This window comes from Salmo trutta, chromosome 13 (assembly GCF_901001165.1).
Source record: "Salmo trutta chromosome 13, fSalTru1.1, whole genome shotgun sequence".
NCBI classification, from domain to species: domain Eukaryota; kingdom Metazoa; phylum Chordata; class Actinopteri; order Salmoniformes; family Salmonidae; genus Salmo; species Salmo trutta.
The window spans coordinates 15876255-15902308 of NC_042969.1; the positions used below are offsets into that span (position 1 = coordinate 15876255).

The 26054-nt window shown below is 45.7% G+C and overlaps 1 protein-coding gene across 1 annotated transcript in view; it reads right to left on the bottom strand.

Annotated features, from left to right (window-relative positions):
* Positions 1–20300, bottom strand: part of LOC115205301 (dystrophin-related protein 2) — a 201349-nt gene extending 181049 nt beyond the window's left edge. The window contains exon 1 of the mRNA XM_029771117.1: positions 20134–20300. The gene's annotated coding sequence lies outside the window, so the exon portion shown is untranslated. The remainder of the gene's footprint in view (positions 1–20133) is intronic.
* Between the last annotated feature and the right edge of the window lie 5754 nt (positions 20301–26054).

The following is a 26054-nucleotide window of genomic DNA, read 5'->3' on the forward strand; positions in this document are numbered from 1 at the left end:
GAGAGGAGAGAGGAGAGAGGAGGAAAGAGGAGGAAAGAGGAGGAGAGAAGAGAGAGAGAGGAGAGAGGAGAGAGAGAGGAGAGAGAGAGGAGAGAGGAGGAAAGAGAGAGGAGAGAAGAGAGAGAGAGGAGAGAGAGAGGAGAGAAGAGAAGAGGAGAGAGGAGAGAGAGAGAGAGACAGTGTGAGAGAGAGAGAGAGAGAGAGAGAGAGAGCGAGAGAGCGATAGAGAGAGAGAGAGAGAGAGAGAGAGAGAGAGAGTGAGAGCGAGAGAGCACTCGGAGGAGATGGGCCCTAAAAATAAAGACCAGGAATGATTAGCATTTCCTCACATACTGTACATTTAGATGGCTGCCTGCTACTGACGCAGCCATCCACGGCACCAGCATCACGAAGATTTAGGCAGATTGTTCCATATTAGCCCCTCTCAGGAGGAAGCTCTGCTGCACATAGACAGCCATTAGGCGGATCACATCCCCAATGTCATTACATCAAGTTTTTAGGTGTGTAACTCTGTGACAAGGAAAAAGGCTCTGTCTTTTTACGGAGGTTGATTTTGTTGGGAGCCTGAGGACTAGCATCCGCTTGCTTTCTCAAAGGTCAAAGTGATTGGGACAATCTCGGAAAGTTCAGGTCATTGCAATGTTCGTCCAGTTGAATCATTGGGATTTTCTCCAGCACAATGCTCCCAGGCCCGCGATGACCAATCGAAAGCCCCAAATGCTTGGCAGAAGCACACAGAAGGTCAGAGCCCTATTGGCCCACTACAAAAAGGAGTGTTTAACATCAAGAGTGCAATCCACAAGGGAAAAATGCTACACAATCTGAGAACTTCTCCCTCCTCACTATTGGAAAGACCTGAATAATGATTAGCTTGAACTTTTCCACTTCACTGTTTCCATAGGAACAATAACTAAGAAGGCAGCTCTCTCTCAATCTAAATTGATGAGGAGGTAGTTAGATGTCTAAGTACGTGCTGTAAAAGCACATCTGTGCAGACAATGTGATTTAGAGAAAAAAAAACACTTTGAGACGTAAAATAGAATTTGGAAACATGTAGGGCTTTGACACATACCTGGGTACAAGGATCTCCCTCCATTAAACTTGGTAATATGACTTTACGTGTTCCATTATTTTAGTAATTGCCTAAACAAAAGCAGGGTTGAAATTGAGTGTTGCCCTGGGCACTCTGCCAAGTTTGAAATGTAACAGATGATCTCCATCTTAATCATAAAAAACGAATCCAAGTTGAACGATAAGATATATGAGTATCATCCTAGATTTGCTGGAGCCATACTTGTGAACATTAAAATCAATTTGAGCTTTTTCTTAGTCTCACAATGCGCTGCAGCCAACTAAAATCGTCTATGTATTTGCACTTGCTCAAACGCTACATATTAGCTTTTCCATTCAGATAACCTGCCAAACTGAACCCTATGCGAACCGGACCCAGCTGGCAGTCATTATTTCCTGTAACAAATACCGCATCAGCCTATGAAAGATCTTGAACTTTATATCCACCAACCAACTTTTTTCTTAAAATAGGTCAACTTAGTCAGCAGAAGGATATTTTAAACCTCCAAATTCAAGGTTTAGTTTTGTTCCTCTTGTATGCCAATATTGCATGATACATCCTTGACTAGGCTACTAGCTACTAACGTTAGAGAAAATTCAAAAGGCACGTTTTTGCATATATGACAAAATCCCACGTTTTTTTGCTCACCCATTTCACACATATCCATCTGCTTTTACGAGAAAAAAAGATAAACAATGTCTATAAAACATTTAAGTTTACCGTACATAACATGTTCTGTTAAATAATTAAGAGTCTTGTGGACGTAAAATAGCTGTCATGTTCCACTACCATCATCATCATCATCATCATCATCACTTCCTGATGGCACACACCACTAAAGCAGTTGACTTGAAAATGACAGTGCACATTAACTGTGAATTCAAACCCACCTTGCATCAAGAATTTTTGTTAAGGAAAACACTGTTCACTGCTGGCCCTCTGTGCTCAAATCGAATAACGCATACATGACATAGTGGATGATTCTAATAATGCATATAAAATGTTGTACATGTAAGTGAAGCCTACACATCTATGTAACATAGCCTATAGTAACAACAATTATTTGTGTAGCAGTGCCAGTAACCTGTGTCGGTCTGCGACTCTAACACGAAGCTCCTCATTAAATGTCGTAATCTTCATTTACTAGGTTTTGGCTGCACTTCTCTTCTCAAAACACTGACACAATAAATGTAATTCTACATTTACAAAAGGGTGGGGAAAAAACTTGTGTGAGATTCGAACCCTCGCCACAGTCTGCGACAATAACATGGAGCTTGGCACTCTACACAGAGAGTTATTTGACACCAGTCAGTCCAACACACATGATCTAGTCGTTTTGATAAGTGCAGTTGGACAAGTGTTGGATGACATCCAACTACGTCAACTAATTTAATTGGCTAATATGGAATTTGAACCGGATATACAGTACCGGTCAAAAGTTTGGACACACCTACTCATTCAAGGGTTTTTCTTTATTTATTTTTTTACTATTTTCTACATTGTAGAATAATAGTGAAGACATCCAAACTATGAAATAATACATAAGGAATCATGTAGTAACCAAAAATGTGTTAAACAAATCAAAATATATTATATATTTGAGATTCTTCAAAGTAGCCAACATTTGCCTTGATGACAGCTTTGCACACTCTTGGCATTCTCTCAACCAGCTGCAATCATCTGTGGATCTGTTGGGGCGGTATGCAAATTGGAGTGGGTCTAGGGTTTCTGGGATGATGGTGATGATGTGAGCCATGACCAGCCTTTCAAAGCACTTCATGGCTACAGACATGAGTGCTACGGGTCTGTAGTAATTTGGCAGGTTACCTTAGTGCTCTTGGGCACAGGCACAATGGTGGTCTGATTAAAACATGTTGGTATTACAGACTTCGGACAGGGAGAGGTTGTAAATGTCAGTGAAGACACTTGCTAGTTGGTCAGCGCATGCTCGCAGTACATGTCCTGGTAATTCGTCTGGCCATGCGGCCTTGTGAATGAGGACCTGTCTAAAGGTCTTACTCACATCGGCTGCGGAGAACGTGATCACACAGTCTTCTGGTACAGCTGGTGCTCTCATGCATGTTTCAGTGTTATTTGCCTCGAAGCGAGCATAGAAGTAGTTTAGCTCGTCTGGTAGGCTCGTGTCACTGGGCAGCTCTCGGCTGTGCTTCTCTTTGTAGTCTGTAATGGTTTGCAGACACAGCCACATCTGACGAGCGTCAGAGCCGGTGTAGTTCGATTTGATCTTAGTCCTGTTTTGATGCTTTTCCTGTTTGATAGTTTGTCAGAGGGCATAGCGGAATTTCTTATAAGTTTCCGGGTTAGTGTCCAGCTCCTTGAAAGCGGCAGCTCTAGCCTTTAGCTCAGTGCGAATGCTGCCTGTAATCCATCGCTTCTGGTTGGGGTATGTACGTACGATCACTGTGGGGACGACGTCATCGATGCACTTATAGATGAAGCCAATGACAGATGTGGTGTACTCCTCAATGTCATTGGAGGAATCCCAGAATATATTCCAGTCTGTGCTAGCAAAACAGTCCTGTAGCTTAGCATTTGCTTCATCTGACCACTTTTTTATTGATCGAGTCACTTATGCTTCCTGCTTTAATTTTTGCTTGTAAGCAGGAATCAGGAGGATGGAATTATGGTCAGATTTGCCAAATGGAGTGCGAGGGAGAGCTTTGTTTGCATCTCTGTGTGTGGAGTATAGGTGGTCCAGAGTTATTTTCCCTCTGGTTGCACATTTAACATGCTGATAGAAATTTGGTAAAACTGATTTAAGTTTCCCTGCATTAAAGTCCCGGCTACTAGGAGCGCTGCCTCTGGGTGAGCGTTTTGTTGTTTGCTTATGGTGGAATACAGCTCATTCAATGCTATCTTAGTGCCAGCCTCTGACTGTGGTGGTATGTAAACAGCTACAAAGAATACAGATGAAAACTCTCTCCTGGTCTGCAGCTTATCATGAGAAAATCTACCTCAGGAGAGCAATAGCTCGAGACTTCCTTAGATGTCGTGCACCAGCTGTAGTTTACAAAAATACATTGACCGCCGCCCCTTGTCTTACCAGACACCGCCTTTCAATCCTGCTAGTACATCGTATAACCAGCCAGATGTATGTTGATATTGTCGTCGTTCAGCCACGACTTGGTGAAGCATAAGATGTTACAGTTTTTAATGTCCCGTTGGTAGTTTAATCTTCCCAGTAACTCGTCCATTTTATTGTCCAAAGATTGCTTGTTTGCTAGCAGAATTGAGGGAAGCGGGGGTTTATTCGATCACCTCCAACTTCTCAGAAGGCAGTCCGCTCTCCGGCCTCTCTTTCTCCGCCTCCTCTTCACGCAGGTCACTGGGGTCGGGGCCTGTTCCCGAGGGAGCCGTATATCCTCCGCCTTGGGCTCGTCAGAGTCATGAAAAAGGAAAAGGATTCTGTCAGTCCGTGGTGAGTAATTGCAGTCCTGATGTCCAGAAGTTATTTTCGGTCATAACAGACGGTAGCGGCAACATTATGTACAAAATAAGTTAAAAAATAAGTTAAAACAACGCAACTAAACAAACAAAAAAACACAATCGGTTGGGGGCACGTAAAACGTCTGCCTTCTGCTCCGGCGCCATCTTACAATGTACTTGACTCAAGTATTCTCCAGAAAGGCCTTACTAAACATATAAACACTTCCATTTAACTTTACATGCCATGGCAATTAGGCTGTTCTGTTACGCACTGCAGCAGTGAGTGCACTCAACATGTCCTATACATACGCTTACACAGCAGGCCCTCATAGACCTAACCTGCCTGCCCTAGACACACTACCCAGGAGTCACGCATATCACCTCTGCCCCGGCTATGTGAGTCACATCCACCAACTACCATCCACCTTCCACCATCCACCTTCCAGCTTCCACCTTCCAGCTTCCACCTTCCACCAACTACCTTCCACCAAACACCCTCCACCAACTACCTTCCACCAACCACCTTCCACCTTCCTCCTTGCCCCTGATGAGAGTGCATCATGATTGAAATGAAAACTGCCCCTTTCCTACGTGGCTGTCCCTGAGACAAACCATGTAATGTGCCACTAATAGAGAAAGCACTCCCACGCAGCACCAAATAAAAGCTGACAGAATTAATTACAGCCCGCCAGACTGACCTTTTCCCTTTGATAAATCATACAGCCGGGAAGGCTAGGGAGGCTGGAGAGGCTAGGGAGGCTGCCATTAGGACTCTGTGGATGTGGGACGCCCAGCCTTGAAAAATGATCTCCTCCTGGGATCTGGGGCTGTTGTATTGACCGACCGGCCCAGCCCCTGGCACACAGCACAGTCGCATTACAACCAACACAATTCAGACCAAAAACTCACACTGGCACATTCCCTCTCTCTTTAGGGAGGTCAAACAGTATCATTCAGCACACAGGACCTGTCCCTCGACACTCAATTAGACCATGGCTCCTTAAGTAAGTACTGAAGAGAGTCGGAGGTCTCTCTGGTAAGAACTAATGTAGCCATAATGCCCTTTTTGGGGGACATACCTTTCATATGCTCTCTAGGACGCGGTCAACAGCAGGCCTTTTCAACTGACATCTTCAAGGCCTGGAAAGCCTTTCATTCTCAAACATTATCTTCCTCCTTTGAATGACAAGGTCCAATTCACTGAGCAAATGAAAGGCCGGGGTATCATGGGAATCCCACACTCTTATCCCCTAAACAACCAGAGGCCCAACAATAGAACTTCCACTTCTAACTCTACTCATTAGGATTCATTCTCATGCAAGAGTTAGGCCCTACAAAGACTGGTGATTTGCCTATGAAATTGATAAGTTCCCCCAATTCAAATCTTGAAGATTTCCATCAAATTAACTCATTTCTATAGGCAGATCTCTCCAATCATGCATGTAGAAGGGGAGAGCATTACATAGCTTACTGTGTCTGTCAGAGAACAATAGATGAAACTGCTTCATCAATTTTTAAAGAGACAGTAGCTCCTTTGAAGACATGCCAGAGATGGTTTCCTAAAGCGCTCGCTCTCTCTACCCCTCAAAACACACAGAGACAGACACAAACTAGCACACACTCAGTCTTTCACCTTTAAATCCAGGAGTGTTTCATCACCTTGTATGTGGAAAAGAGTTCATCACCTTGTATGTGGAGAAGGACACATTTCAAATTTCCATAAACACTCCATCATGTCTCTAAAATGAAATGAAACCCTAGGACTCAAGGTAATCATCATAAACAGTCCCTCCCATTTCCTGATCCGCTGCATGTAGGCGTCCATTTCCCTCATGAAAACCAAAATTGCCCCCACATGTAAAGACAATGCATATTCAGTTGTTCACACACACACACCTCTTCCACTCAGTGCGTAGTCTACCCTCTGCATAGAACCAATAGAATGCTCCATGAATATTAAGAAGCAGAGGGGAGAGAGGCGAGCCTCTACGCTATAATACAGGAGAGAGGGGGAGACAACAGAACAGAGCAGGGGACCAAACCCAGCTCCAGGTCGCGCCGCTAACCGTCGGATGAGACATTTTGAAAAGGCAGATGACGACGTGTCTGGTTTAATTAGAACACATTAGCACATTACCAGATGAGAAGTGACTAACGCCGACACTACTACTAACGACAGGCCCTCCACATCAGACACAAGAAATACTGCTGGTCGCAGATTAAACAAAGATGATAGAAACAGTCACAAGGCTTTAAATATTCAGCAGAGTTTTGCAGACTAATAGTTCCTGGGGAATAAACGCAGAGAAAGACCATTAGGGCCTGGATAGTTGTTAGATGCAGAACTGAACTGGAGCCATTAAGACAAATTACAGGGGGGCCACTGCAGTAGCCTAGCCTGGTAAAGCCAGACTGCACTCACTTTTGTTTTACTTCACTTAAAGAGTTCAGTCTGGTTTAACCAGGCTAGCCGTAGTCTGCTCTAATTGTTATTCACCATCGGTCCTGGGACTGCACATTTGATAACAGAAACAAGAGGAGTTTTCATTATACAGTCCTTCTTTACACATAAATTGGGATTAGATGCACTTTTGTAAACCGGGGGCTAGAAAATGCAGCATTAAATTAACATTACCGTCTTTGCTGATTAACAACTAATTATACAGCCTTTGTAGTGGAAACGAGAAGGCCCAAGGACAACAATGGATCGGCGATAATAAATCATTAATAACTGATAAAAGCCTCAACAGTCAGGCATTTATTTGAACATTTACTCAACGCTTGTGAAATATTTATCCAGAAGGGGAAAACGTGCGTTCAGCCCCCTCTGTGTGTTTACGCCGAGGTAGAGACAAAAGGAAGGGAACCAAAAGCATGTGCATCAATATTACTCAGGATGACAGGATAAAGAAATACAACGTCACCTTGCTGTGTGAAGCTTAAACAGAACAGCAGAGCACTGAAGCCTGACAGGCTAGACAGAACGTATGACCTCTTTTGGAGCATAGCTCACAAAGTCTGTGACAACTCACTCCCCCAGCCCCGTCGCACCAGCAAACATATAAATCACGCACACACACATGCACGCTCACGTGCATAAACACACGCACAGAAAACACACACACATACATGGAACACACTGTGCATTGAGAAAGTATTCAGACTCCTTCACCTTTTCCACATTTTGTTACATTACAGCCTTATTCTAAAATGGATCAAATAAAAAAATCTACACACAATACCCCGTATTAGAAAAGCAAAAACAGGTTTTTAGGAATGTATGCAATGACTCTACCTAGAGCTGGCTGCCCGGCCAAACTGACCAATCTGGGGAGAAGGGCCTTGGTCAGGGAGGATGTCCAAGAACCCGATGGTCACTCTGACAGAGCTCCAGAGTTCCTCTGTGGAGATGGGAGAACCTTCCAGAAGGACAACCGTCTCTGCAGCACTCCATCAATAAGGCCTTTATGGTAGAGTGGCCAGACCGAAGCCACCCCTCAGTAAAAGGCACATGACAGCCAGCTTGGAGTTTGCCAAAAGGCACCTAAAGGACTCTCAGACCATGAGAAACAAGATTATCTGGTCTGGTGAAACCAAGATTGAACACTTTGGCCTCAATGCCAAGCGTCATGTCTGGAGGAAACCTGGCACCATCTGTACGGTGAAGCATGGTGGTGGCAGCATCATGCTGTGAGGATGTTTTTCAGCGGCAAGGACTGGGAGACTCGTCATGATTGAGGAAAAGATGAACGGAGCAAAGTACAGAGAGATCCTTGATGAAAACCTGCTTCAGAGCGCTCATGACCTCAGACTGGGGTGAAGGTTCACCTTCCAACAGGACAACGACCCTAAGCACACAGCCAAGACAACCCAGGAGTGACTTCGGGACAAGTCTCTGAATATCCTTGAGTGGCCCAGCAAGAGTCCGGACTTGAACGCCATCGAACATCTCTGGAGAGACCAGAAAATAGCTGTGCAGCGATGCTCGATCCAACCTGACAGAGCTTGTGTCAATGGTGTGCGTACTGGGAACGGAGTCAGGTGCAGGAGAGCAGAGAGTTGTGAACAGACACACACTTTATTTAGGCAGGAGAAACCAACAGACGGATACCACTGCGTCGAAAACCTCCAGCCAACATGCCAAAGTGCAAAACGCGCAAACAGTCACAATAATATGTACAAGCAAATAAACATATGTCGTGAAATAAACACGGAATATACGCACACCAGAAATAGCGCGTCAAAAATGACACGTAACACGAAACAATCACCCACAAAGACATGAGGGGGAACAGAGGAGTAAATACATGTAGTGTGATTGGGGAATGAAAACCAGGTGTGCAGGGAACAAGACAAAACAAATGGATAAATGAAAAATGGAGTGGCGATGGCTAGAAAGCCAGTGACGTCGACCGCCGAACGCCGCCCGAACAAGGAGAGGAGCCGACTTCGGCGGAAGATACCCAAAATACCCAAATACAGGTGTGCCAAGCTTGTAGCGTCATACCCAAGAATACTCGAGGCTGTAATCGCTGCCAAAGATGCTTCAACAAAGTACTGAGTAAATGGTCTGAATACTTCTGTAAATGTAATATTTAACAATTTAGTTTGTAATACATTTGCAGACATTTCTAAAAACCTGTTTTTGCTTTGTCATTATGGGTTATTGTGTGTAGATTGATGAGGATATAAAAACAATTAAACCCATTTTAGAAAAAGGCTATAATGTAACAAAATGTGGGAAAAGTCAAGGGGTCTGAATACTTTCCGAATGCACTGTATAGACACACACACATACAAACTATACAAAACACCCACCCATACCAGCAAACATACAAACACACACCCTCTTCACTCCCTGCTCTTTCGTAATCAGGAGTGGTAGTTTGGTTTGAACGCAGAGCCTCCACACTGAGCTTAGCTCTGTCAGCGGCTCAGAGAGCAAGGTCTGCAGTGCCAGGCAGTAAATAACAGGCATAAAGTTGTCACGGGAGACAACCGGCAGACACCAAGCCACTCAATGTTAATAGGAGAGCATCGGTTACCAGATTCTAAATAATAGCTCCCAGTCACCATGGTCGGGGTTAGGTACCCAAGGTGCATTGGATTTATAGAGTTAGCCAATTGCTTTCTATCCCCATTCTTTCCCTCCCTATCCCCTGCCTTCATCTCCTTTCAGCCCGGGGTAAGGATGATGAAGAGGGGGCAGGGGTGAAGGCTGATGTGGCTGTTCTGTACTGCTTGAGCGCACACACTTGTCTGGAGGCCAAGGGAGCAAGGGAGCGTGCTCCAAGCTACAATACCACAATCCCCTACAATCTGTGATTCTACCGGGGGGCTTGACACAGCACTGTCACGTTTTATTCGACCGGGCTAGGGTCGGTTGGCGTGACTGTCTGGTGTCTTTTTTGTTGGATAGAGTGATTACGATGACAGAGGACGTGACTCTGTGCCTTTGTCTCCAGTCCCCAGGCACTGTGGGGTTTGCTACACCACTATGTGTAGTTTACATGCCAGAAAAAAAGCAGCAGAGTGTCATCAATAGGATCAAGGCTGGTGTCATGTGTAATTAAATCGCAATGACACTTTGACCTCTTGACTCCACAAGGCACATCCTACTCTGCTGCATAAAGCCCCTGGACAGGAAGGGGAACATTATTGGGAAGATGATTATTCCCAGAAGCACTACAGTATCTGACTCAGGTTGAACGGAGACATCAAGCAAGAATATGTAATGTCAGAGAGTAACAGTTGGTAGATGCTCGTTATTAACGCTCGGCTAGAGTTCCTGAAGACCCCAAAGAGACTAACAGTGACTGACGTTTTCAGATCACTCTCCTGAATTAAGAAAAGCTGGAGCCTCAGACACTCGTTGGCACAGGCTGTGCCTACTACTACACACCCGTATAAATAATACATGTTTAGGATCCATGCGTCTGAAGGGTCGACAGTAAACAAACTGTGAAAAGAAAGCAGATATATACTGTTCCCTGAGGAGCACGGTGCGTCTGTGGTTGACTTGAACATTACAGGGTAAATCCATTTGAATTCAATCACTTTTTGACAGTATCCCATTTGATCCCTTTCCATGCGTGTTTTCCCATGGAAGAAGTGGTCAGAAAGTAACTTTTTAGACCTGAATGTCAAAACATTCAGGAGATAAAGGTGCTTAAAGTTGACCCATTTTGTCTACCCCATTGTACCATGATGAGACGTCCATGTCTTCGTCACTGGAAAAGAGAACCGGTTGAGTTTGATATAATTAAAAGCTTGCAAACAGTGTTGTCAAACAATTGTATTCTTTTTTGAAGACCCTATTTCACATAATCTGAGTTTTTTGTGTTGCGCCTGTCATAGGTTGAGACACAACATGCTCTTGAATACAGGGTGGGTGTAATTTAAATCATAGAAATATAAGTAATAGAATGGAACTAGCCCTTCAAACCACTGCAATTTATCCTGTACACCATTGACATTTAAATTTACATTTTTAATGTGCAATGTAAAGAAATCGCTCCGCCTTTTCCTGGTTGCTAAAATTCTAATAATTTGCCTAATTTAGTTTGTGACAAAACAAGCACTGTAGAGAATCATTGTACTATCTAAACTGCTGTGAAATATCTTTTCAATAAACAAAAAAAAATGAATTTTCAGCTACCAAACCGAAAGTAAAAGATGCAAAAACGAAAGGTAAGAACGGGAAGCATAGAAATAGCACACATAGAAAATATCCCCTGCTTCTTAGACTTGCTTTCAACGAGAAGTATTGATCTATAACTCACATTTCTATGTTAATTTGGTCGAGTTGCCAAAAAAGTTACAAATTGGAGTATCAACTTCTAATAACTACCACACAGATAACCGCCGCTCCACCCACCGTCGAATGTCAACTTAAAGGGCCATTAGTTATGTGCAGTTTGTGAGCGCTTCATTCTTTCTGAACGACTCTTTTAACTGACTCAAGACTCATGATTAGATTTTCTGAGTGACTCGTTCATTTTAGTTGTTTGTTTGACCTGGTAGTGCTAGTAGTGAAATGAGTCCTCTTTCCACTTCCGGTCCGGAGCGAGCAGTCGCACTTCGCTTCGCTCCACAGGTAATATTACACTTCCTTACATTACAACGGTTTGGTTTGTTTGATCTGAGCAATTTTTCTTAGCTATCAAAGATAATTGTGTAGTTTAGAGTAATTAGAGTAATTATCGAGGCTAGCTATTTTTTCGTCCTCCTAACGTAGTCAACACTGCTAGCTGCTAGCTAGTCAACACTGCTAGCTAGTCAACACTGCTAGCTAGCCAACCTCTACCGACTAGCAGCACTGTAGAAACTATTACATTACAACGGAACGACTTGATTAGTGTAGTGTTAGTTAGCTAGCTACATAGTTGTCTTTGCTGTCTTTGTATCTAAGATAATTGTGTAGTTTAGAGTAATTATCGAGGTTAGCTAGCCAGCCGCGACGCGACGCCTTGTCCAGACTCCAGACTTAGTCAACACACCTAGTCATCAAACCCACTGCTAGCTAGTGGGTTTGCTAGCTAGCCAACCGTTACCGACTAGCAGCGCTGTAGATACTAATACATTACAACGGAACGATTTGACTAGTGCAGTGTTAGCTAGCTAGCTACATAGTTGTCTTTGTCATAGCTTGATAATTGTGTAGTTTAGTAATTATCGAGGTTAGCTAGCCAGCTATTTCCGTCCCCCGCGACGCCATTGTTCCATACCTAGCCAACTATTACCGACGAGCAGCATTGTAGAAACTAAATACATTACAAAGGATGTCTTGATTAGTGTTACGTTAGCTAGCTACAAAGTTGCTTTTGTATAATAGCCAACCTCTACCGACTAGCAGCACTGTAGAAACTATTACATCACAACGGAACGACTTGATTAGTGTAGTGTTAGTGTTAGTTAGCTAGCATTTTCGTCATTTTAGTCAATAAGATTTTCGCAACGTAAGCTTAACTTTCTGAACATTCGAGACGTGTAGTCCACTTGTCATTCCAATCTCCTTTGCATTAGCGTAGCCTCTTCTGTAGCTTGTCAACTATGTGTCTGTCTATCCCTGTTCTCTCCCCTCTGCACAGGCCATACAAACGCTTCACACCGCGTGGCCGCTGCCACTCTAACCTGGTGGTCCCAGCGCGCACGACCCACGTGGAGTTCCAGGTCTCCGGCAGCCTCTGGAACTGCCGGTCTGCGGCCAACAAGGCTGAGTTCATCTCAGCCTATGCTACCCTCCAGTCCCTAGACTTCCTGGCGCTGACGGAAACATGGATTACCACAGATAACACTGCTACTCCTACTGCTCTCTCCTCGTCTGCCCATGTGTTCTCGCATACCCCTAGAGCATCGAGCCAGCGGGGTGGTGGCACTGGAATCCTCATCTCTCCCAAGTGGACATTCTCTCTTTCTCCCCTGACCCATCTGTCTATCTCCTCATTTGAATTCCATGCTGTCACAGTTACCAGCCCTTTCAAGCTTAACATCCTTATCATTTATCGCCCTCCAGGTTCCCTTGGAGAGTTCATCAATGAGCTTGACGCCTTGATAAGTTCCTTTCCTGAGGATGGCTCACCTCTCACAGTTCTGGGTGACTTTAACCTCCCCACGTCTACCTTTGACTCATTCCTCTCTGCCTCTTTCTTTCCACTCCTCTCCTCTTTTGACCTCACCCTCTCACCTTCCCCCCCTACTCACAAGGCAGGCAATGCGCTTGACCTCATCTTTACTAGATGCTGTTCTTCCACTAATCTCATTGCAACTCCCCTCCAAGTCTCCGACCACTACCTTGTATCCTTTTCCCTCTCGCTCTCATCCAACACTTCTCACTCTGCCCCTACTCGGATGGTATTGCGCCGTCCCAACCTTCGCTCTCTCTCTCCCGCTACTCTCTCCTCTTCCATCCTATCATCTCTTCCCTCTGCTCAAACCTTCTCCAACCTATCTCCTGATTCTGCCTCCTCAACCCTCCTCTCCTCCCTTTCTGCATCCTTTGATTTTCTCTGTCCCCTATCCTCCAGGCCGGCTCGGTCCTCCCCTCCTGCTCCGTGGCTCGACGACTCACTGCGAGCTCACAGAACAGGGCTCCGGGCAGCCGAGCGGAAATGGAGGAAAACTCGCCTCCCTGCGGACCTGGCATCCTTTCACTCCCTCCTCTCTACATTTTCCTCTTCTGTCTCTGCTGCTAAAGCCACTTTCTACCACTCTAAATTCCAAGCATCTGCCTCTAACCCTAGGAAGCTCTTTGCTACCTTCTCCTCCCTCCTGAATCCTCCTCCCCCTCCCCCCCCTCCTCCCTCTCTGCGGATGACTTCGTCAACAATTTTGAAAAGAAGGTTGATGACATCCGATCCTCGTTTGCTAAGTCAAACGACACCGCTGGTCCTGCTCACACTGCCCTACCCTGTGCTTTGACCTCTTTCTCCCCTCTCTCCAGATGAAATCTCGCGTCTTGTGACGGCCGGCCGCCCAACAACCTGCCCACTTGACCCTATCCCCTCCTCTCTTCTCCAGACCATTTCCGGAGACCTTCTCCCCTACCTCACCTCGCTCATCAACTCATCCTTGACCGCTGGCTACGTCCCTTCCGTCTTCAAGAGAGCGAGAGTTGCACCCCTTCTGAAAAAACCTACACTCGATCCCTCCGATGTCAACAACTACAGACCAGTATCCCTTCTTTCTTTTCTCTCCAAAACTCTTGAACGTGCCGTCCTTGGCCAGCTCTCCTGCTATCTCTCTCAGAATGACCTTCTTGATCCTAATCAGTCAGGTTTCAAGACTGGGCATTCAACTGAGACTGCTCTTCTCTGTGTCACGGAGGCTCTCCGCACTGCTAAAGCTAACTCTCTCTCCTCTGCTCTCATCCTTCTAGACCTATCTGCTGCCTTTGATACTGTGAACCATCAGATCCTCCTCTCCACCCTCTCCGAGCTGGGCATCTCCGGCGCGGCCCACGCTTGGATTGCGTCCTACCTGACAGGTCGCTCCTACCAGGTGGCGTGGCGAGAATCTGTCTCCGCACCACGTGCTCTCACCACTGGTGTCCCCCAGGGCTCTGTTCTAGGCCCTCTCCTATTCTCACTATACACCAAGTCACTTGGCTCTGTCATATCCTCACATGGTCTCTCCTATCATTGCTATGCAGACGACACACAATTAATCTTCTCCTTTCCTCCTTCTGATAACCAGGTGGCGAATCGCATCTCTGCATGTCTGGCAGACATATCAGTGTGGATGACGGATCACCACCTCAAGCTGAACCTCGGCAAGACGGAGCTGCTCTTCCTCCCGGGGAAGGACTGCCCGTTCCATGATCTCACCATCACGGTTGACAACTCCCTTGTGTCCTCCTCCCAGAGTGCTAAGAACCTTGGCGTGACCCTGGACAACACCCTGTCGTTCTCCACTAACATCAAGGCGGTGACCCGATCCTGTAGGTTCATGCTCTACAACATTCGCAGAGTATGACCCTGCCTCACACAGGAAGCGGCGCAGGTCCTAGTCCAGGCACTTGTCATCTCCCATCTGGATTACTGCAACTCGCTGTTGGCTGGGCTCCCTGCCTGTGCCATTAAACCCCTACAACTCATCCAGAACGCCGCAGCCCGTCTGGTGTTCAACCTTCCCAAGTTCTCTCACGTCAACCCGCTCCTCCGCTCTCTCCACTGGCTTCCAGTTGAAGCTCGCATCCGCTACAAGTCCATGGTGCTTGCCTACGGAGCGGTGAGGGGAACGGCACCTCCGTACCTTCAGGCTCTGATCAGGCCCTACACCCAAACAAGGGCACTGCGTTCATCCACCTCTGGCCTGCTCGCCTCCCTACCTCTGAAGAAGCACAGTTCCCGCTCAGCCCAGTCAAAACTGTTCGCTGCTCTGGCACCCCAATGGTGGAACAAGCTCCCTCACGACGGCAGGACAGCGGAGTCAATCACCACCTTCCGGAGACACCTGAAACCCCACCTCTTTAAGGAATACCTGGGATAGGATAAAGTAATCCTTCTAACCCCCCCCCCCCCCCCCTAAAAGATTTAGATGCACTATTGTAAAGTGGTTGTTCCACTGGATATCATAAGGTGAATGCACCAATTTGTAAGTCGCTCTGGATAAGAGTGTCTGCTAAATGACTTAAATGTAATATGTAAATGAGTCCTACAGCAGGATTAATACACACTCCTCCGTCACAGCGGCTCCAGAGACGTACTACAACCACCGTCTGTCACATGCGCGAGAGTCGTTCACAATCTAGTCTGGTTGCGGCCACAACTAGACCTCATTTCAAATGTTTCAAGAAATAATCTTATTTGTAAGCCTAGCAATCAACAAATGTACATTGTTTAAAGCACAAGTTCACACATCTCAGTCACAAATGACAGCTCCAATAAGCCCCCTATGGTGAATGAGAGGCTTGTAGAATCATGATGACTCTTTTGAGTTTTCAGTTCATCATTCACCAGTAGGGGTTCCTGCCTTCTGCCCCCCATGGTGAACGAGATGTGAACGAGAGGCTTGTGGTATCCAGTGGTGTGTATTAATTGACGCCAAGGGAAGCCAGCCAGGCTTCGCAAAGAAAAATTACCAATAAAAAAAAAACATACGATAATTAATCTTTCGTCTCTCTGCGTTTCATTATTTTCCTTCAATTGGCAAGAGGCTAAATGTATCTCACTGGAGAAAGCGTCCAAGCGAAAGCATCCAAGTGCCTCTCTGTCTGTATGTGTAGGCCATCGACAGTGAGGGAAAAAAGTATTTGATCCCCTGCTGAGTTTGTACATTTGCCCACTGACAAAGAAATGATCAGTCTATAATTTTGATGGTAGGTTTATTTGAACAGTGAGAGACAGAATAACAACAAAAAAATCCAGAAAAACGCATGTCAAAAATTTTATAAATTGATTTGCATTTTAATGAGGGAAATAAGTATTTGACCCCCTCTCAATCAGAAAGATTTCTGGCTCCCAGGTGTCTTTTATACAGGTAACGAGCTGAGATTTGGAGCACACTCTTCAAGGGAGTGCTCCTAACTGCAGCCTGTTACCTATATAAAAGACACCTGTCCACAGAAGCAATCAATCAATCAGATTCCAAACTCTCCACCATGGCCAAGACCAAAGAGCTCTCCAAGGATGTCAGGGACAAGATTGTAGACCTACACAAGGCTGGAATGGGCTACAAGACCATCGCCAAGCAGCTTGGTGAGAAGGTGACAACATTTGGTGCGATTATTCGCAAATGTAAGAAACACAGAAGAACTGTCAATATCCCTCGGCCTGGGGCACCATGCAAGATCTCACCTCGTGGAGTTGCAATGATTATGAGAACAGTGAGGAATCAGCCCAGAACTACACGGGAGGATCTTGTCAATAATCTCAAGGCAGCTGGGACCATAGTCACCAAGAAAACAATTGGTAACACACTACGCCGTGAAGGACTGAAATCCTGCAGCGCTCGCAAGGTCCCCCTGCTCAAGAATACATATACATGCCCGTCTGAAGTTTGCCAATGAACATCTGAATGATTCAGAGGACAACTGGTGAACATGTTGTGGTCAGATGAGACCAAAATGGAGCTCTTTGGCATCAACTCAACTCGCCGTGTTTGGAGGAGGAGGAATGCTGCCTATGACCCCAAGAACACCATCTCCACCGTCAAACATGGAGATGGAAACATTATGCTTTGGGGGTGTTTTTCTGCTAAGGGGACAGGACAACTTCACCGCATCATTTGACGGGGCCATGTACCGTCAAATCTTGGGTGAGAACCTCCTTCCCTCAGCCAGGGCATTGAAAATGGGTCATGGATGGGTATTCCACCATGACAATGACCCAAAACACACGGCCAAGGCCACAAAAGAGTGGCTCAAGAAGAAGCACATTAAGGTCCTGGAGTGGCCTAGCCAGTCTCCAGACCTTAATCCCATAGAAAATCTGTGGAGGGAGCTGAAGGTTCGAGTTGACAAACGTCAGCCTTGAAACCTTAATGACTTGGAGAAGATCTGCAAAAGGAGTGGGACAAAATCCCTCCTGAGATGTGTGCAAACCTGGTGGCCAACTACAAGAAACGTCTGACCTCTGTGATTGCCAACAAGGGGTTTGCCACCAAGTACTAAGTCATGTTTTGCAGAGGGGTCAAATACTTATTTCTCTCATTAAAATGCAAATCCTTTTATAACATTTTTTATATGCGTTTTTCTGGATTTTTGTTGTTGTTATTCTGTCTCTCGCTGTTCAAATAAACCTACCATTAAAATTATAGACGGATCATTTCTTTGTAAGTGGGCAAACGCACAAAATCAGCAGGGGATCAAATACTTTTTTCCCCCACTGTAGGTGATTTGATGATATTGATATGTTGCTGGAATAGTGGAGGCAGCAACTGTTTTCTTTGCGACTTGCGGTAACTCTCAGTGTTTCTAAATCAATAGTTGTTTAGTAGTCCAAAAATGTTGGAAACATTAACTTGCTTGACCGTGCTATAGGCCATGTAACTGTTTGTTACATGCTATATGCTTTGTGGACTTCACCAAACAGAAGTTGCTCTCTGGTTTTGTGATGAAACAAAGGTGTGGTTGAATTTATTCTGCCACTGTGTCTTCTTATTGTCTTGGCCTTAGGTCTATACATCACGGGCTCAAGGAACATGAACTAACAGGATTTATAGAGCAAACAAGGCAATTATCACAACACATAGGATGTCATATGGCTTTTTTTCTGGCTTCCCCAGTGATTTTACCCACGCACCACTACTGGTAAATTATGATTCTTTACAGTTTTTAGTTCATCATTCACATGTAGGGTTTCCTGCGTACTCTAGGCATTGCTGATTCAAATGAACGAAATGAGCCAAACTTTCCATCACTAATGGTCAAGTCTGTTATGTATATTTCTATGATTTCCTAGACAGTATCATTTTAAACAACAGATATTGTGAACCTCCAACCATCGCCAACCATCTTTGTGGCCTTGTTTGTATCACATTACAATGATAAAACTGGGGGGGACAAAAATGCAATTTCAGAAAGTCGGGGGACATGTCCCCCCGTCCCCAGTGAAAGTTGCACCCCTGCCCTACACAGACTCTCACACCTGTCAAAAGGAATAATAATCTACACATAATGGCACCATCACTATCAGCATCAGCAGCTGTAGGGGGCTGACAGTTTGTGTTCTATAAAGAAAAGTAGAGGCTTGTACAATAATGAGCATGGTAATTTGGAGATATGCAGTATACAGTATGCATAGAGCAATCTAAATACAGATAGCCTAGGAGTGTGAAGAAAATGCATAGCCATGAAAACCTGTCCTCGGGGCCGCTGGAAGGGAGAGGCGTTGACTGCTCCTAATCCCTTTAAACATGTTTCAAATTAATACTGAGCCCCTATAGCCAACAAGTTTTTGATACACTGAATGCAGATAAAGCACAATAAACTATAGCATCACAAAACCAATTGTATTCTTTTGTATATCACACATACTACATCGCCCTTTCACACATACTAGATCACCCATTCCCTCCTGGGTAGGATGGTGCTCTGTAGCTCAGTTGGAAGAGCATGGCGCTTGCAACGCCAATATGGTGGGCTCAATTACCGGGACCACACATACATGACGAAAAAAACGTATGCACGACTGACTGTAAGTCGCTTTAGATAAAAGCATATACTAAATGGCATTTCTTCATGTCACACATACAGCCTACTTTCCTGTTTATGGGCATTATTCTGTTATTACTAATGCAGCACTTGGAGCTCCCAGACACTTTCATGTTCATCTCTTACTGAACTAAACTGCCACAAGCACAGAGAGCTTTTCGGGCTGTAGGATGATCAAAGAATGCTTCACAATGCAGCTTTATAAAGAACCTTCAAGCTCCTATTTAAGTACTGTCATCTATAAAATGGGGTAAAACGCATTGAATACAAACGGAAACTACTAGATTTTATCCCCAGTGTCAATTTATGTTTCTTCTCAGTAGAGTCAGACAAACCTCTTTACCTATATATTGAAACACGTGATTAGCCTTTATATTTGAATTCACCGGTATCACAGGACATCGGGAAGCTTAATAGCCCGATGCCCAAATAACAAACATTCTCCATTGAGACTACAAATAATGAAAATGCAACATGCCATGAAAATGTGCAAATCGAATGACATGACAAAACTGATCTTGGCATGTGCAACAGTTCAAATTTGGTTTAGGTGCTCGCACACATTTTTGGTTTCTGATTAAGCCGTCTGCTGCGCCCGTTGCCAAAATCACGCCGAACGGAAAGCAAGGAGTGTATTATTCTTATCTATGCAACATTGTGCCTACAATACCTAATGCAGACAGAAGCCTATATTCTGTGGTTTTATTCTGTGTCTATTGAAAGCCCGGCAGCTCATCTAACCCGCACAACCGGGCACAACATCGGACATTAGGCATGACGCCCGAATAAAACGTTGATTTAATGTTTTCCACAAAAATAAACTTAACACAAGAACCGAATATGTCGTGTTATGTCAGTGACTTATAGACAATAATATAATGCAAAACACATTTACTTGCTTTCACTGGTCTAATTAAACATAAATTGTAGAAATCCATACTTGGGATGCATGTAATCTTACCTTTCTCTTGTCGGGCAGAGATTTGGCTCAGGTAGTGTCTCAAAGTGCCACGGAATAGCCTAATATTTCAGTCTCGCAGACTGAAATACCCATGAATTGGGGAAAAGACGAAAATTGCGCAGAGACTGATGCAAAGATAAACATTTCAAACCGCTGAACAGTACTCAGGTCAGAGAAGCGCTATTACGCTGGAGACTCGCTCTCATTGCTGTTGACATCAGAGACCTGCTTAAGGTGGCCCGCGCAGCTATTCAAATGAGTTCGGCGCATAAAAAATCTGCCTTAAAAATTTTTACTTTTCACATTTTTCTGTCAACTTTTCGTACCAGAATGTAATATGAAATGTTGGAAATACATATCCACTGACAGTCATCATCCATGAAAGGCGACTTTAGTTGGAGTTTCCTTGTCCTGTGATATAGCTAGTCTAACTACAGAATACTGTACTCAAGGATCCTATGCATTCAGGCAATGTTTTCTACCTCCCTAAAAAACAAGGGGCCAAACAAAACAGACGCAGGATAGTTCCAGACACCAGGGAGACTATTGGTTCCAGAGATGGGAACAGTGACACAGGTCTCATAAAACCCGAGAATAAGGGTGTGGGGTATTCGAAGATTAAAAACACAATTAAAAGTCTATCAGAGCTAAACTTTCAGCTGAAAAATCGAGGTACTTAGTTGCATAAAATGGGGTCTAGACACAGCAATACTCAAATTACAGTCCCTTTTAATTTATAATTTATATGCATCTATGTATGCTTCGGGAAGATCCCGATTGCTCTGACACTACCGGCGGGAATTTTTTTTAGGGAAAACACTTAATTATGATGGATTGATTGGTAAACTGTCGGTAATTCATGTGAAATGGACCATTACATTGACATTGCTATACCACTATGTTAGTGATGTGCGGGTTGACTCATAACCTGCAGGCCCCGTGGTTATATCCGCAGGGTGGGTTTAGGATCATTAAATATTGTGTGGATTAAGGGTGGGTGTAGAAAGGCCCATGGAGTTGGTGGAATCGTCCAATAATTCATGGACACTTGCTCACCTGGCCCAGGTGCGCTTTAATTAGGTCAGGTGGAAATGTCCGACAGATCTCAACTCATTAAAAGGAGGAAATCGCCACCGCCCGACCTCGCTGTTTTCTCTTCCTCAACTCCGTCTAATCCAGAAATTCCGTTTGTACATGAATCAACGTAAATCCACCGAATCTGTTACCTTTCATCTGAACTATCTGTTGCGATTGGGAGAGCTGGCCATCAGTTTATTGTTATTAACGCGGCGCGGTGCTTGGAGCACACGCTTCAAACCTATTGTGTTATGTCAATGGACAATGATCACGGCCTTATAGATCATCACAGGCCAATTATACCATTGACATATGGTTGAAATGTAATGAAATTACATGTAAATATGAAGACAAACCTGGAAAGATGAAATCGGAAACGTTCTGATTATTTGCTGAATTGATAAGTCCTGATATCAAATTGATTGAGATTGTAGAATGAATAATTGATAACTGATTTATTTATTTGTAGTATTATTCTCATGCTTATGATGAATAGTTGAGCCCAAATTACTCAATGACGATGCCTGCTGAATTCTTATTGAACTGAATTACCTAATTGTTAATAATGAGAATGATTCTTATGATTTGACTTTTGATTATGAATTTCATTGGATACATGTTGTTCTGTTTCCTTTGTTATGCAGCACAGACAAACTACCCAGTAAATATACCACTTTATGGTTAAAGGAATTCCTGCCTCAGGTCTCATCCATTCCTTAGTCACCTGACCCATGACCACCTGTTCACCTTCACTACTGTCAGTCATCCTACCTGTCCAGCTATCCACACAGATTACAATAATCTTTCAATGGTCCTTCGAGATGAATAATGACTGAACCAAAGAAAGGGAGTTGACCTGACCACCACTCCACATGGACCTGACCTGTCTGCCATTCTTTCCCAATCTGCTCCTCTGGTAGAGCATGGCACACAGTCCCCGAAGGCTCCGAGGTCAACAGCCAACACGGAGCACGGGGGACAGGCCGCTCCACCAATGCCCTCTATGACAGTGACACCAGTTAGCATTCCTCCTCCATCTAGCCAAAGCCCCTCTCCTTCGCCTTTCTGACAATTACCAACAATGGCAAATCGTCCCTCTCGTCCAGGGCCTGGGCCAGGCCAGTCATCAACCATCAGATGGGGGAGCTCTCACTCAAATCAGGCTGCCACCAACAGAGGGTCTAGTAGGGGACAGGCCCAATGAGGCCACAGTGAGCTCATCAGCAGTCCCGGGTTTATCCTTCACGCAACCATAAGAGGGAGCCAACATCATGAAACTGCTAGTAGCCTCAGCCTATGGAATTCCCAGACCGAAGCTGCCATACTTTGAGAGCGGAGAGTGATTTTGTTCCTTTTGGAAATGGCATTGAGTGCCTACTGGGTATTCACAGTCATCTGTCAGAATGCTACAAATACCAAGTACTGATGAATCACATGTAGTTTCCCAGTGCATACAAGCTGGCCAAATCCTTGATGCACTCCGTAACACCATGCACTGCCGCTCTCCAGGCCCTGAAAGCAAGATATGGTGAGCCACGCCAGCTAGTCCAGAATGAACTAAACAACATCCTGAACACGTCTCCAACCAAAATGGGAGACCATGCTGCCTTCCAAGAGTTCTCCCTTGCTGACCAATCCCTGACCTCGATGCTCCAATCCGTTGAAGGACAAGACGGGAACGAGCTGAAATGTGGCTCCCACGTGGACAGGCTTCTTAGCAAGCTTCCAGCCTACCTCAGAGACAGTTTCATTGAACATTGTATGAACAAGGGCATCCTGAAAGAGGGCTCGAGAAGCACCTATGCTCTCAGAGACCTGGCAGCATGGTTGCAGGTGAAGTCGAGGGCGAAGAGCATTGCTCACCAGGCCACAATCTCAGCCACAGCCTCTGGGGTAAGGAATGAGTTTGAACGCAAGGAGGGTCATAAAAGGCCAAATCCCACCACCATGTACTTAAATAGGGAAGCCAGGGAATAACCCGGAAGGGAGGAACCCGGGAAGAAGACCTCTCTCAAGAGCAAGAACATCAAATTCCAGCCTTACTGCCCCTACTGCAATAGTAAGGGGCATTTCCTTGGCTCATAGCCCAGGGTACAAAAGCTCACTCAACCCCAATTGAAGGCCTGGATAACTTCCGGCGAGCGATGCTACAAGTGTGCTCATAGCCATAAAGCGGAGACCTGCACATTGAGGAAACCCTGCAATCGAGGAAATCCATCTCACAGTGTTGCATGATGTAATTCCCCAAGCACCAAAGGAGCAGATTATGCTCATGGTAGGAGCCGCAAAGGAGCTCTATCTCGACCAGCAGAACCGGTCTCCAAGGGTAATGTTGAAGGTGGTAAAGGTCACTCTGCAAGCGAAAGGAGGAGCATGGAAACATTCAACGTTCTAGATGATGGGACTAAAAAAACAATCATTCTCCCAGCTGCCGCCCGGCAGCTCAACCTGGAAGGGACCCCCGAGACCCTTAACCTCAGAATGGTGCGACATGATGCTGTCCAAGTGAAAGGATCTGCCGTGATCCTCTGCATTTCACCTTCAGGACGCGAGGGACGTGGCCTATAACATCACCAATTCCTTCACGGCAGATGTCCTGAATCTCGCAGAGCACTCCTGCCTGGTGAGTGTTCTACAGAAGCAATATTCTCATCTCCGAGGATTGCCTCTTCCTAACCTGGCCAGGGTTGCGCCACTCATCCTGATTGGGTCAGACCACCCACATCTCATCACCCCGACCGAGCCTACACAAGCTGGACCAGAAGGAGGACCCGTTGCTGTCCATACATCCTTGGGTTGGGCTGTGCAAGGTCCAGCCCATCTACTTCTCTCCACCCAAGCTGTAGTCACAGCAAGTCCTCTTCCCCAGGAGCAGTCCAGCTCTATCTCCCTGTCCAGCCATTGACCTCCTACGGAATGTGGCAATGCTCTGAAAGATGGACACCTTCTCCAACCCGAAGCTAAAGGAGGTCACCCACTTGAAACATGACTCCTATGCATTAGACCTCCTGGAGAAGCGCACCACCACCACTGAAATGGATGGCGTTCAGTTGCTACGGGTGCCCAATCATCCTCCTCTGGCAACCACGACACGGGCTGTACTCCCACTACTCTGTGGAACGGAGCAGCGCCTGGTGAAGAATCCTGAGTTTGCTAAAGTTCATAACCGAGAGATTCATAACCTTTTGAAGGCAGGCTATGTCACCAAAATGACAGCTCATGAAGAGGGAAGCCCACTCAGCGAATCCTGGTATCTCCCTCACCATGTTATCCAGCAACACGGTGGGAAGTACAGACTTGTCTTCAACTGTTCATTCCAAGCTGCTGGTCAAAGCCTGAATGACTGTTTACTCCCCGGTCCAACCTTAGGTCCTTCCTTGTTCGGTGTCCTTCTCCGGTTCCGACAGCACTCTACGGCCATCAGTGAAGACATCAAAGCCATGTTTTATCAGATTCGTCTGCTGCCTTCTGACACCACACTGCTCCGGTTCACATGGCGAGATATGGAACAAGAAGCAGAGCCCAACATCTATGAATGGCCAGTACTCCCATTTGGGACCACATGCAGTCCTTGCTGTGCCATATACACTCTGCAGAGACACGCACGGGAGAACCCAGACAGTGATGCAGAAGTCTGGGATTCAGTGGAGAATGCCTTCTATGTGGATAACTGCTTACAGAGTGTCCCATCCACTGTGGAAGCGAAAGCACTCCTTGGTAAAGTCTGGAATCACCTGTCCAAAGGGGTATTCAAGGTCAAACAGTGGGCGAGCAACAGAGCGGAGGTTATCCAGCACCTCCCGCCACAAGCCAGGTCAAGTAGCAGTGAACTATGGCTATCGCAGTCTGGTGCTAGCCCACAAGAGCCCACTCTAGGACTGAGATGGAGCTGTGTACCGGATACTCTGGGGTACAAGCACTGCTGAGCCCTGAGAACCGAAACCCCCACTCTGCGCACCATCTATCGGACCCTGGCCAGTCAATATGATCCCCTCAGGTATATCCTGCCATACACAACCTGGGCCAAAGTCTTAGTCCAGGACCTGTAGCAGACCAAGAGGGACTGGGATGAACCGATCCACCCGGCTGACCTAGTGGAACGATGGCTCTGTTGGGAAACAAGAGTTGTCAGAGCTATCTAATGTCCAGATGCCAAGGTGTATGTGGCACCCTGTGCTGACCAACTGGGATCAAGCCTGGAACGACATGTGTTCTGTGACGCTTCGGAGCACGCTTATGGGGCAAGTGGAGGATACGGCAGGCCACACCCATGTCTATTTTGTCATGGCCAGGTCCAGGGTCGCACCCAAGAATGAGTTGTCAATGCCTAGGCTGGAACTCAGTGCTGCCCTTTCCGGAGTCCGGTTGGCCTCCACCTTGTGAACCGAGCTCACCTTGCCAATCCAAAGGGTCATCTACTGGAGTGATTTGACCACTGTACTGACCTGGCTCAAGTTGGAGTCCTGCAGGTATAAGGTGTTCCTCTGAATCCAAGACCTAACAGAAGTCAAGAACTGGAGGTATGTTGACAGCGTAAACAATCCTGCTGATGACATCACTCGTGGTAAAACCCTTAAGGAACTGGCTCAACCCCATCGCTGGAGCTTGGGACCACCATTCTTGTCCCAACCAGAGAAAGAGTGGCCGACAGCCCCCAGGCCGTGAACCAACTAAAGCTCATGAGTTAAAGAAGTCCGCACCAATGCAACAGCATCGCTACGAAGCCAACAGCTCTTCCTGACCCAGCACAATCCCAGACACTGCAGGATCTGATCGCCGCCACAAACCAGACCTCAGATGGGGTAGCTTCCATACCCACTTCACCTGCTGCAGAGACACTACTC